This window comes from Mus caroli, unplaced genomic scaffold (genome assembly GCF_978045245.1).
Source record: "Mus caroli unplaced genomic scaffold, Mus_caroli_1 scaffold_7, whole genome shotgun sequence".
Taxonomy (NCBI): Eukaryota; Metazoa; Chordata; class Mammalia; order Rodentia; family Muridae; genus Mus; species Mus caroli.
Window position 1 is genome coordinate 98379774 of NW_028227262.1, and position 11816 is coordinate 98391589.

The 11816-nt window shown below is 45.6% G+C and overlaps 1 long non-coding RNA gene across 1 annotated transcript in view; it reads right to left on the bottom strand.

Annotated features, from left to right (window-relative positions):
* The window catches only part of LOC147003985 (uncharacterized), a 48180-nt gene extending 36577 nt beyond the window's left edge, over window positions 1–11603 (bottom strand). Inside the window, exons 1-2 of the long non-coding RNA XR_015047521.1 lie at window positions 11470–11603; window positions 10311–10446 (exon numbers count right to left, since the gene is read on the bottom strand). This is a non-coding gene — a long non-coding RNA (uncharacterized LOC147003985). The remainder of the gene's footprint in view (window positions 1–10310; window positions 10447–11469) is intronic.
* Between the last annotated feature and the right edge of the window lie 213 nt (window positions 11604–11816).

An 11816-nucleotide genomic window follows, 5' to 3' on the forward strand; every position in this document is an offset into this window, starting at 1 on the left:
TTGCTGATAAAGTCTCTAGGTATCACAGGGTCACAGGAATCACATGACAAAAGGCAAGAGAATGTGTGCACACGCGTGTCTCTCCTGTTCGCACTGTTCTTCCAGGACTCACTTTGTATTATCCACCCTCATGACCTTACCTGCTCCTATTGCCTTCTTTCCTAAACACCACATCTCTCTTAAGATCCCCCAATGGGAACTGACCTCCAGCCTGAGCTGGGGAGTGGGCAACCCATACTCAAACCACAGCAAGGAGTCCCAGAAATGCTGACGGACTCAGCTCAAACACAAGGAAAGATTTTCTTTACTTTCTATTACTGAATATTTGGATGAGTGACTTTCATGACTCAAAAATCCAAAAGGCTTCAGATCGCGTGTAAGCGATGTTTCCATCCCTCCCGGGTTTCCTGCCCCCCCCCCCCCCGCTTTCTCTTCCTATTAGCTTATTCTCTTTTCATATCTACTAGGTCAGGTCCGTGCTTCTCCACACAATGCAGTTATTTCCATCCCTGCTGTGATTGGCCTACCCCGCCCTCTCCTTTTCCCAGCTTTCTGAGAAGCAGAGGGGCTTCAGGAATTTTACTATTTTCTCGATCCCTCTCTCTAGCTCCCACTGGCCAAATTCCTAGGCCCACTTGCCTTGACACCCCAAGTGTACTCTGTCTCCCCAACACCCCCACTGCTCTTCCTGAAGACTCCGAACCAACACATCTCTGCTCCCTGCCTTACACTGCTGACTCTGCCTGCTATCCCAACCTCTATCTAACTCAGAAGGCGGAATTTTCCTGCTTGCTTCCTCTCTGCTTCTGACAGCTGCTGAGACCTCTGGCTTGCCTGCCCAGGATGTTTGGTTGGTTTGGGGGAGGGGTGCGGTTAGGTTTCCTTTTTCCTCAACCGCTAATAAAATTGTCCTTGTGTTTCCTTATGAGTCAGTTTTAAATTCTTTTATCAATGAGACCAAGGATATGCAAACAGGGATCCTTGTGATCCTGGTGTGAGAGAGAGAGACTGTCTTCCTGTTCTCTGTTGCAGACTGAAGCCTGGTGTCCTGCAGGCAGCCGGTCAAGGTGAATGGACAAGAGCACTCACTCCCTGAGGTCCCGCACTGTGTCCCCAGAGCCTGGCTGAGAAAGTTTATTTCCCCGCTATTTTCACTACAAATTTCTTCATGATCCCACTGAGCTCCCCTTAAAGCTAGAAGGGGTCACCTCCTCGGGTAACCCCAAGGCAGTGTTCTAGAGCTGCCTTACATGGAGGGTGGCAGTATTGTTTACATTTAATTGACATTTACATAAGTAAATGAAAACATCCCAACAGCTACTAATTTGTTTTTTTTTTTTCTGTGCTTATGGTTTTAAATGACTTAAGATTTATTTTGTTAGAATGGGAAAATATTTAAGATGACAGCTGTCCTCTTAGAGGGGCTGGATTTACATGGCAAGACCCATGTGAGTCAAAGACAGTGCCAGCCTTCCCAGCTCCCTTTGACAGTAAGACAACAGAGTTCTGAAAATTATTGTCACAAAATAGCAGTTAGGGAAACTCTGGATTTACCGCCTCAGCTCCCACACTAACCCTGTCTGTACTTTTCTATTGCATGATGAAATATCAAGGGCAGAAGCAATTTAAGGAGGAAAGGCGACTTGGGGTGATGGATCCCGAGACTAGAGGAGTCTATCTGGTAGAGATGGTGTGACTGCAGGAGCAGGGACTCGGCTGATCACATTTCCCCTGCACCCAGGAAGGAGAGAGAGAGAGAGAACTAGAAGTGGGGTGAGACTATAAACTCTCAAAGCCTGCCTCAGTGACTTAGGTTCTCCAGCAGGGCTCCCAATGTCCTAAAACTTCCATTACTTCTCCAAACAGTGCTACCAACTGTTAAATACATAGGCCTCTGAGGGATTGATTTCTCATTTAAATCACAACACCAGCCCTGAACCTACTCTCCTAACAAGTCTCAGAGTGATTGTGGAAGGTCTGAGAGAGGTGTGAGAGATGTAGCAGTTTCCACAATGCTCTCAGTAAGGAAGGCCACATTATATTCAGCACCTTGGAGAAGCAGAAGGAGTAGATACGCAACCACATGTTTTCTTCTTCTTGTGATCGCCCAGGATCACAGATCATTTTCCTCACCATCACCACACATCCCAAAATGTACATTGTGCACTCACTATACCCCACACCAACAGTTCTCAGTCAGTGGGTATCAAACGTGTGGCCCTTAGTTCAGCAGCATCAGCACCAACTAGAAGCTTACCAGAGATGTGAGCTTTAGCCTTTATCCTGACTACTGAACCAGAGCCTGAAGGAAAGCCTAGCAGTCTTTGTCTTTACAATTCCCTAGGTGATTTTCCATGTATGCTAAAGTTTGAGTCAACAGTCCAGGTTTCCAAACACAAAGGAGAGACCATATACCCTTGGCCTCAACTGCTAGGTTCTCTGGCCCAGTAGAATAAGTGGACAAACAAGAAAGAAATTTCTAATGAATTAAGAACAGAAAGGAAAAGCAGAAGGAGTGGACCAGTGGCACACAAAGATCTCTGCTGACTTAAGTCCGGCTTTGTAAAGGACTGTAAAGGAAGGATCTAACTAAATGCGGAAATCTCAGGCCGCCATCTTGCCTCTCTGGGACCCGAGGCATGTGTCCAGGGAACAACCTCGAAATGCTGAACCAGTGTCTGCTCCAAATAGAAGATCCAACAGCCCTTTCTGTGTTTGGTGACTCTACCCCCACTGCCCAGGTAGGTTAGAAATCAAACTGGAAACCGAGTAATCAGAAGACTCAAAAGGGCGACGTGAGGACAAAAGGCAACACTTGTCCTCTTCTCGGACAGATGATGAGCACAGAGGGTACCTCTCTCTTACTTTGCTCAAAAACCAGCCTCCTTACAACACTCATGCCTTCCTAAGAGGAAAAGGCGAGGAGCAGCCCCACCTTCCGGAGACAATGGGAACAAGGCCTGAAATCCTTGCCAAAGAGTCTATCCATGCAAATCCCCATGTAAACCAGAGTGCACTAGTCCTTAACAATACTTAGTACCTAATTACTGGTTTCCTCTAAGAGAGTCATTTTAGGCCCATTGACAATCTTGTAAACAATTTATTACAAAGAACCTAGGAAGAGTGGCATTGTAGGGCGACTTGTGCTCCCTCCCAACAGCAAGAAGAGATGTGGAAGAACCCAGGAGCTCAGAATGTGCCCTGATTTAGTTGCAGATGGAGTTGAGATGATGCTATACTGGTATCCTTATACAGAAGGAGGATTTGAATGCAGGTGAAGACCAGGGTAGGCATCAGGGTGGTGCTCTGCAAGCCAAAGAATAATGAAGATTGCCAGGAAGCCACAAGGACGGAAACAAGAGAATAGACAAAGTCCCCCGCACAAGCCCTGGGAGGACAGAATTCTGGTCTTTAAACTTGGGCCTCCAGAACTGAGATCATAAATGTTTGGTGTTTGGGCCACTCAGTTGGGGGCACCCCGTTTGGTGCCTCAGCCAACTGATATGAGCAGATTCACCACATGTTTTGAGGATCTGGAACACGGCAGTTTTGGTGATGTGCCATTCACAGGATACAAAGAAAAGGCCGTGTCTCCCAGCTCTGCCAGATGACTCCTTGGCTTCTCACAGGCTGTCTCTCAGAAGCCATGGGACTCTGGTTGTACCCATGGAAACAGCAGATCCTGCCAATATAACGGGGTACATGGGGGACCCAGAAGGAGGGCAGTCATGGAAGAAAGAGGAAGAAGCAGAGGCTGCCTGCCAAGTCAGCATGTGACAACCCCCTTTCCCAGGGGCCCCCAGGATCAGAGGGAGAGTCATTATGCAGCAGCAGGAGGCACGTTTCCCTCATACGAAGAGCAAAAGTCGCTGAAACGACCAGTTTAATGGAATCAGCATTTTAGTTAAGAAAATGGCCCAGAACTCTGAACTCTCTCCTGAGAGTGTGCTGTTCATTTTGGGAAAGTCAGTATGCCTTCGCTCCCCACATCATTAAGGTGAGCGCTAACCGGAATGATCTCGCGTCTGGAGAACACAGCCATTTGGCAGCCTCTCTCGGAGAGGATGAGAGGAAATGTGCTCTGAAAACACTAACAATTTCAGTCAGCTATTTTGACCACCAGTCAAGTGTAACTTATACAACTGGTTCAAGATGAAAAATGGGAAGTAAAGGGAGGAAAGGAAGAAAGGAAAAAAATTAAAACAAATTTGTGATGTAAAAACGTCAAATCCGTCACCTGCAATTTTGTTTGCTCCTTAAATAAAATGTATGCCTTACTGCAAGACTAGGCCTTGTTTAAGGATGCAAGGGCTTGTTCTTTTTTAATGAGTCAGTTACAGTGAAGCTGTGCGAAGGGACATACAAATGGAAGCAGCATGTTGGATATAGCTATATATAACTATATATAGTAACTGCATGTATGTGCGTGCGCGCGTGTGTGTGTGTGTGTGTGTGTGTGTGTGTGTGTGTGTGTGTGCGCGTGCATGTGTGTACTCGTGCACATGTATATAGTTCAGGAATCCCCCATCCCCAAATCAGTTTGTGATCAGAATCTCACGGATAACATAGAGACAGTAACTACAGGGTAACAGGGCAGACAAGAAGTTGCCTCTGTGTGACCTGGGTAAGGACAAGAGTCAATAAGATAAAATCCATTACTCCACAGAGGAAAAAGAAGGGTTTCAAAACTGATGAAGGTAGTGACTGAACAAATGAAAGTGACAAAGGGAGAAAATACATATATCAGACAAGCCATGTCTTGGAAACTGACAGGGTTAGCAGCCACTGCAGGCCTCCCCAGCTGGGCAGTGGGATTGGAGGGGAAGCAAAAGTCCCATTGAAACCTAAGCTAAGTCACCCGTAGGTGAGGTGTCGGGTGGTCCTGCCCTCAGGACAATGCTAGAAGTCTTCATGAGCTTTAAATTCAAAATAGAAATGGTGGAGAGACAGCGATTCCTCTTGTAGACAGGTCACAGCAAAGAGAAATCAGATTGCATCGCTTCATGTGACTCAGAGGGCAGTACCTGGGGCACTTTGCAGGGTGATTTCTGTTATTTAAAATGAACTACCTTGGAGACCTGAGAACGGGGAATAGTAGCTAGCCAAGACACGTAGACTGAAGCTGATCCAGCCCTGGGGTGAAAGGCAACCCTGAAAGACTGTTATAGAGTGGGGATTGCAGATGCTGTGGAGCCAAAGAGTACGGAGGCAGAAGGCTTATATTAGACAATGAAGCACACAGGGAAAGGTAGCCCCACTCCAGTGGCTATGAGTAGACCTCAACATACAAGAGAGACCTGAGAATGTGACAACCCCCAGCTTGAAGGTGGTGGGTGGATAAACCTTGGGCCACATAGCTGCTATTCAGGTCTGTGGAGTCTGAAAACTGTGAGTGGAGAATCTGGCGTCCTTATGGGTCTCCACCCAGTAGTGTGGTCAGTGCAGATGGGGACTGGAACGTAAAAACCAGGACCTCTGCTTGTGTAGATCTCAGGGCTGTGAATTGCTTCCTTGCTCCCTTGGGAAGCCTCACCTAGCCAGAACGTTAGCCACAGGGGAAAATTATTTCCTTCGTCATAATCTGGGACTTGTAAGGATATAAGAAGGACTACAAGTTATGTGGACAAAGAGATGCTGGAAAGTATGAAGTGCACCCCAAGTCATGACCATGCTGGCTCCTGACTCATTCAGAGAGTTTCCCCAGGGAGGAATCTTCTAGCCCTGCCATGAATACCTTCACTGGGAAACTCGTTCTCCTAAGCCAACCCATTACATTCTTTTCATTTGTTCTTACACAGTACATCCATGACTTTTCTGGAGTTGTTACTGATAGTCCTCACTGGGTCAACAAATCTTTCCACTCAGCTTCAATCCTTTAAATGTAGTTTAGAACCTTGCATGCCCTATGCCTCCTGCACCTCTGGGGTTTCTCTTTTCCAGGTTAAAATGTCTCTGTCTCCTTGTCACCTTCAATGATACTTAATTTTGATTTCTTTCATCGTAGCCATCAGTTTCCTCCAAACTTCTCCCTTTTGATCTTTCTTCCTTGATAAATTTCAGTGCTTGGAGCTCAGAATGGAGCTTAGCGCACCCAGATTCTTTCTGTATAGATCCTGGATTTGCAAAAGGACCAGATAATAAACAAGTATGTATTCCTTAGCCATACAGTCTTTGAACAATCACTCAACTCTGCCCTTGAGTCACAAACACAGCTGTGGACAATATATTGATAAATGGGCGTGGCTGTGCTCTAGTAACTGTGGTTGGGATTCTTTTGGTTTGGATTTTTTTTTTTTTTTGTCTGAGATTGTTAAAACAAAACAAAACAAACAAAGGAACAAAGACAGAAGGTGAGTAACATTAACCAACTTACTGCCTTTTGGTCCAGATGAAAGTTTTCTATTCAGCCTCTCAGAGGTTGATCATGAGCCCCTATTGCAGAAGACACCACACACTTAGAAGACAGGCAGGACCTATACCATTTGAACTGAAATCTCACCTAAAAGCCTCCTTCCTCGCTGTGGTCTGGCTTCCATGGTGCCAGAAGATATTATGCCAGCTCCCAAGGAGGAAAGCAAATAGCAATCACACACACACAGCAGCAACACCTATGAAACAGAACAATGACCGACCGACCGGCAGGATAGCTACAAAGATGCAGCACAGGATAGCTACAAAGATGCAGCAAGTGGCACTCACGTGTGTGGTAACCAACAGCACTCCTATTGGACTCCAGGTCCACCTGACAGGAGGGAACCATGCCTGGTACTAGACATCTAGCCAGCTTCCTTAGGCTACTGAGGTCATGGATCTTAGAAGAGAATCCACTACCACCACTTTCCTTGCCCACACCCACAGATAAGTATAGCTACCACTCCTCATCCAAGAAGCCCCTTTACAACAAATGGAAACCGTCACAGAAAGCCACAAGTGGACCCAACACACAGATCAACAGATTGAGGAGCCCAGCCTCCAACAGATATATATCACAACACCACCTATGGCTCAAGGGACATTGTAAAAGAGGAAACGGAAAGATTTTTAAGAGTCAAAATACCAGAGTCTGCTGTGAAACAGTCTATCATATAAATGGATACATAAGAAAGAACTGAATAACAGCAATATCAATAGACTTACTAATGCAGAAGGGGGGATATCTCACAAGGTCACACCCCAGGATGAGTTACTACAAGCAAGTGACTGCTGGTGGGAGGTGGGGTAGGGTGGGGGAGGTTGGGGAGTTAACCTGTCCCAGATATGAGCCTCCTAATATATATGTGTGTGTGTGTGTGTGTGCGTGTGCGTGTGCGTGTATAACAAACGAGGATTGAGGAAAAGACTATCAAAGGGAAAGCACAAAAGAAGTCGTAGGGAGGGGACTTAGGAGGGACTTGAGGAAAGAAAGGGAAGAGTTTACCTCTTTTTATGCAATTATATTTTAACTAAAATGTATAAAAATAAGATTAATTAGTTAAATAAACAAAATTGGCTTCATCACAGTGCCATATCCTCTGTCACACTTGCTCTTGAGCTATTTGCTACAGTTCAGCATCACTGTTTCTGTGGGAGTGAAGGGCATGTGCACACGAGACAAGAGCCCTCCACTGCTTTCTTGGGATAGGCAGCCTACACGGACCCATCCATGGGCTGCTATCCCTCTATTCAACACAGAGAGGAGTCAGTAACATTTCAGGTGTGTGCGTCACAGACTTGCACATCCTAAGGAGAGACCCTCTCTGCCCTTAGCTCACACGTCATCTTCACGAGGTCATCTTACCTCGCGGACCTGATGGGTAGTTTATCCTGTTGTCTAATGTGTAGAATCACACACTCTTGCCTTTGTTTGTGAATTCCTTTCTCCTTTATTCATGTTTGTATCATTAAGTTATTTACATGGCAGCGATTAATTAATTGTTAATGATATCTAGAAAGCCATGCAATTCCTTTCAGCAGCCATTCATAACTCAATCCAATGTTTTGTGTTTACTCTGACTCAGATGTGCCCTTAATTAAGATTTGCTGCAACTTCCTACCATGATGACTCAGCCCGTATAGAACTGCCACCCTATTGTTGGCTTATGAATGAGAAGAAGCCTGAAGTGTGACTCAAAATGCAAATATTAGCCTCATTTCTGTTACTTTTTTTTTTAATTTTAGAGTTTAAATAAGTGAATTAGGTTCTTTTCAACCCTGTCTCTTTGTGAATAAAACAGAGAAAATAATATTCCCCCTGCTTACTTCACAAGGTTAATTTAATTGTCAAACATGGATATGTAGTTTCAGATTGCTGTTTCCACGTGTGCGATGTATCATTTTATAGGAAGATTTTTCACAATATACTGAACAGAAAAAAAGCCCTTGGGATCTGCCCTTGACTTCTCTGCCTAGTACCAGTTCCTCCTTATTATTAAAAATTGTGATTCACCTCACCCACTCCAAGGCCCAGGAGACACCGTGGAAAAGGAAAAGAGAGATTATAGGAGTCAGGAGCCAGCAGGAGTGCTAGGAAACATTCCACCTCTGTGGTCACCAGCACAACCCAGCAACTAGGGGCAACTGCACACTTCTCTTGCCCTCTGTATTCACATACCAGATAGACATCTTAACCTGGATGTGGAATACAGAACAGTATTTGTCAAACTATCTCCAGCCTGGTTAGTGATTTCCCAAATATTGAGCCACCCAAAACTAAAAGCAGGCATTTATTCAAAATCTTTGTCTTTTAGTGCATTTTAAAGCTGTTCTCTACTCTCCCAGCCTACCCTTGGTTGCCCTGGTTTAAGCTCTTGCCATCCCAAATCTAGATTACTGTGGTGCCTAGGCTCTACCTTCCTCCCTCCTCGACAGCACCCTTTCCCAGGTAATACTTCTACCAGGACCAGAACAGCCTTCTAACGTGCAGATCTAATCACAGTAAACTCAAGAATCACAAGCAAATTCAAGATTTTGAAAACTTGCATGCTGTGCTATACTTACCCACCCCAATATTACGCCTTCTCTCTCTCTCTCTCTCTCTCTCTCTCTCTCTCTCCCCATCTCAGTCTCCCCCCTCTCCCTCTCTCTTTCTCCCCCCCTTCTCTCCTGCCCTTCAGTCTGTGTCTACTATACTGAATTACCCCTCTGCAAACCCTCCAAGACGTCTCTATGCTGTTGTCCAGCACGCTCCTCCTGGGATATGCTCCCCATCTGATGACTTCCTGCCTTCTCTGTAAGAGTCAGTGCAGGAGCTCTCTTCCCAGTGAATCCATGCGGGCTCCTAGCCCACAGGATAACATCCCCTCTGAGCCTCAGATGGATGTCCCAGATGCATCTGTCCCATCGTTCATGGATTCCTTATTTATTCACCGAGCCTCTCATGAGGGCTGAAGTCTTATTCAACACTGAGGTCCTGATACCTTCCAAAGAGCCTAGTTAGTTCTCAAATGCTTGTGAATGATGAAGGGGTGAGTGGATAAATGAACTGTAGCAACATCACATCATGGAAAATAACACGTAGTAGTTGGTAGGGAAAGGCATTTTGTGGCTGTAATAGTGTTGAAAGATGGGAAAGACAACCATTTTCTCTGGCTGTTAACATATTTTACAGCAAACCTTTTCTGAACTGTTAAAAGTTAAATTCATCTCCAGGAAATCATGACTGCTAGTGTATAATATGTCACAAGGAGAATACTTTTCATACACATGAAAGCACACATGTGGGATAGTGTCATTTAGAAGCCCGTGGCCTCTGTTCTTCTAGACCCACATTCACAGACTTCTAAATCAGCATTCTGGCTAAGGATCAATCAAGACACAAAACTGGGATGTTCTTTATAGTTCAACAAGTCACTTCCAGTCAGGACCTGCTCAAGACCAGCTCAAAGTCAAAATAGTCAAAGAAAGGCCAGAGGCGACCAGGTCTACCTGACCAGGCATGATGAACAGTGTTTTGGATGGCAAAGGTCCCCACTAGAGCCATGTCTACTATAAAGACAGAGAGTAGATTCTACAAGTGCCCATGGTGAAGCCAAAACAGGTCTTGGGACACACACTTAAGGGAGTGAGAAATATAAGCTAGAACCTTTGGGAAGCCCCAAAGTGAGACAAAGGCTAAAACCAAAGTCCACTGAGAGAATCAACTGTAGGTTTAAAGTAGTCACAGGGGAGTAGGCCAGAAGCAGCAACAGCAGTTTTCTTAAAGGTTAACGTCACACCACAAGACAATGGCGGTACCATATTGGTCCCGCAGCAATGGCTTTCTTAGTGTGGATAGATAAAGAGTGTGTGTTGGATATTTAGAGTGTGGGTGCCCCAGTCACTTCCCCATATACCTGGCAGCAAAAACAGATGAAGGTGACACTAACTCTGCCCCTGACTTTAAGAGGCCACAAAGCTCAGACTTGATCTCACATCTTCTACAGGCTGCTGTGAGGTCCCGAGTGTCTGGAAGCCATGTTGATGACATATCTGAAGAATGAACATGTGAAACAGATATAATGGAGAGGTGCTAAGGATTGAGACTTAGGAGCAACCTTTAACCCTTGAAGAAAAGGAGACAACTGAAGTCTAAATGGGTAGCTGCCTTTCATTAGACGAGGTTTCCCCTCCTCATTAGGTGCGGAACTCAGTGTCTGCAGGCTGGAGTCCATTGACACTGGACCCCTCCCTAGTAGCCAAGGACTGAAACGACAGGATTCTGCTGCTGGTCCAAAGAACATGGTCTAAATGATATGTCTGTCTCTAGGTGGATACATGACATTCTGAGCAGCCCAGAAGTTCTACCCAGTAAAGATAAGATTACTGTGCAGCCAGAGGCTTCCTGGAAAGAAGAACAAAGACAAAGACCCAACCAAATTTGTCTACTCAGCTCCTGGACAGTCTGTTCTATAGACTCTAGAAATACTCTAAAGCCTTTAGATTGTAGGTTAGAACAATGGTCCCTTGGGCCACAGTCCCTTACTAGCCCTTGGGAGTGTTTTGGTCTGCAATGTCCCTGTGGTCATTACCCAAGCTCACCTATCAAGAGTGTGTTATCCTCTCTTCTGCAATAAACTCTGCCTGTCTCCAGTCTGGGCATCTTGTAAGTTCTCTGGGAGGCTATCATAATGACAACACAGCAGAGAGGAGTCTAGAGGGATAGTCAGGTGATACTTAAGCCAAAGTACAGAGTCTTGAAAACAGTGGCAGATGCTTAAGACTGGGTGACCCGGACTCTTGCTCTCCTAGTCTCACTGACCTGCTCTCCTAGTCTCACAGACCTCTTGCTCTCCTAGTCTCACAGACCTCTTGCTCTCCTAGTCTCACAGACCAGATTGCATTCTGCTGTTCCTTTATTTCTGAGAGGGAGGTAAGTCCCTATTTTCACTCCGTACTGTCATCCTCACCCCTGCTGCCATTTGTTTGGAAATCTTTTACCCTTGTGGTTATGTTTCTGGCCAGGGGGAGAAGTAGTCTCATGTGTTGCAAAACTGCACACCTAAAGCCACCTACCCTCAGGGTCTTAGAAGTCATTTTCTGCGTATCCCAGTCCTCCGTTCAGTGAAGGAAGAAGGAGCCTAAGGCCAGGCTAACTCGTGAGCTGAGAAGTCAGCACAACCCTGCTTCTCCCAGAGGGCTCAGCTTCCCTTGAAACTAAAGTTGGAAATAGCAAGCCACTTAGCCCTGCTCTCTGCAGGATCCTAGAATAGCCCTGCTAATTAGCCTGAAGGCAACCCCTGCTGTTTGTCTGTCACAAAAGCGAGTGGAAAGCCGCCTAAGGAAGAGTGGTTATTTAGAGGTGAATAGCAAGGGAAGACGGGGGAAATGTTTGATCTCATATATAGATATGGCCTTTGCGT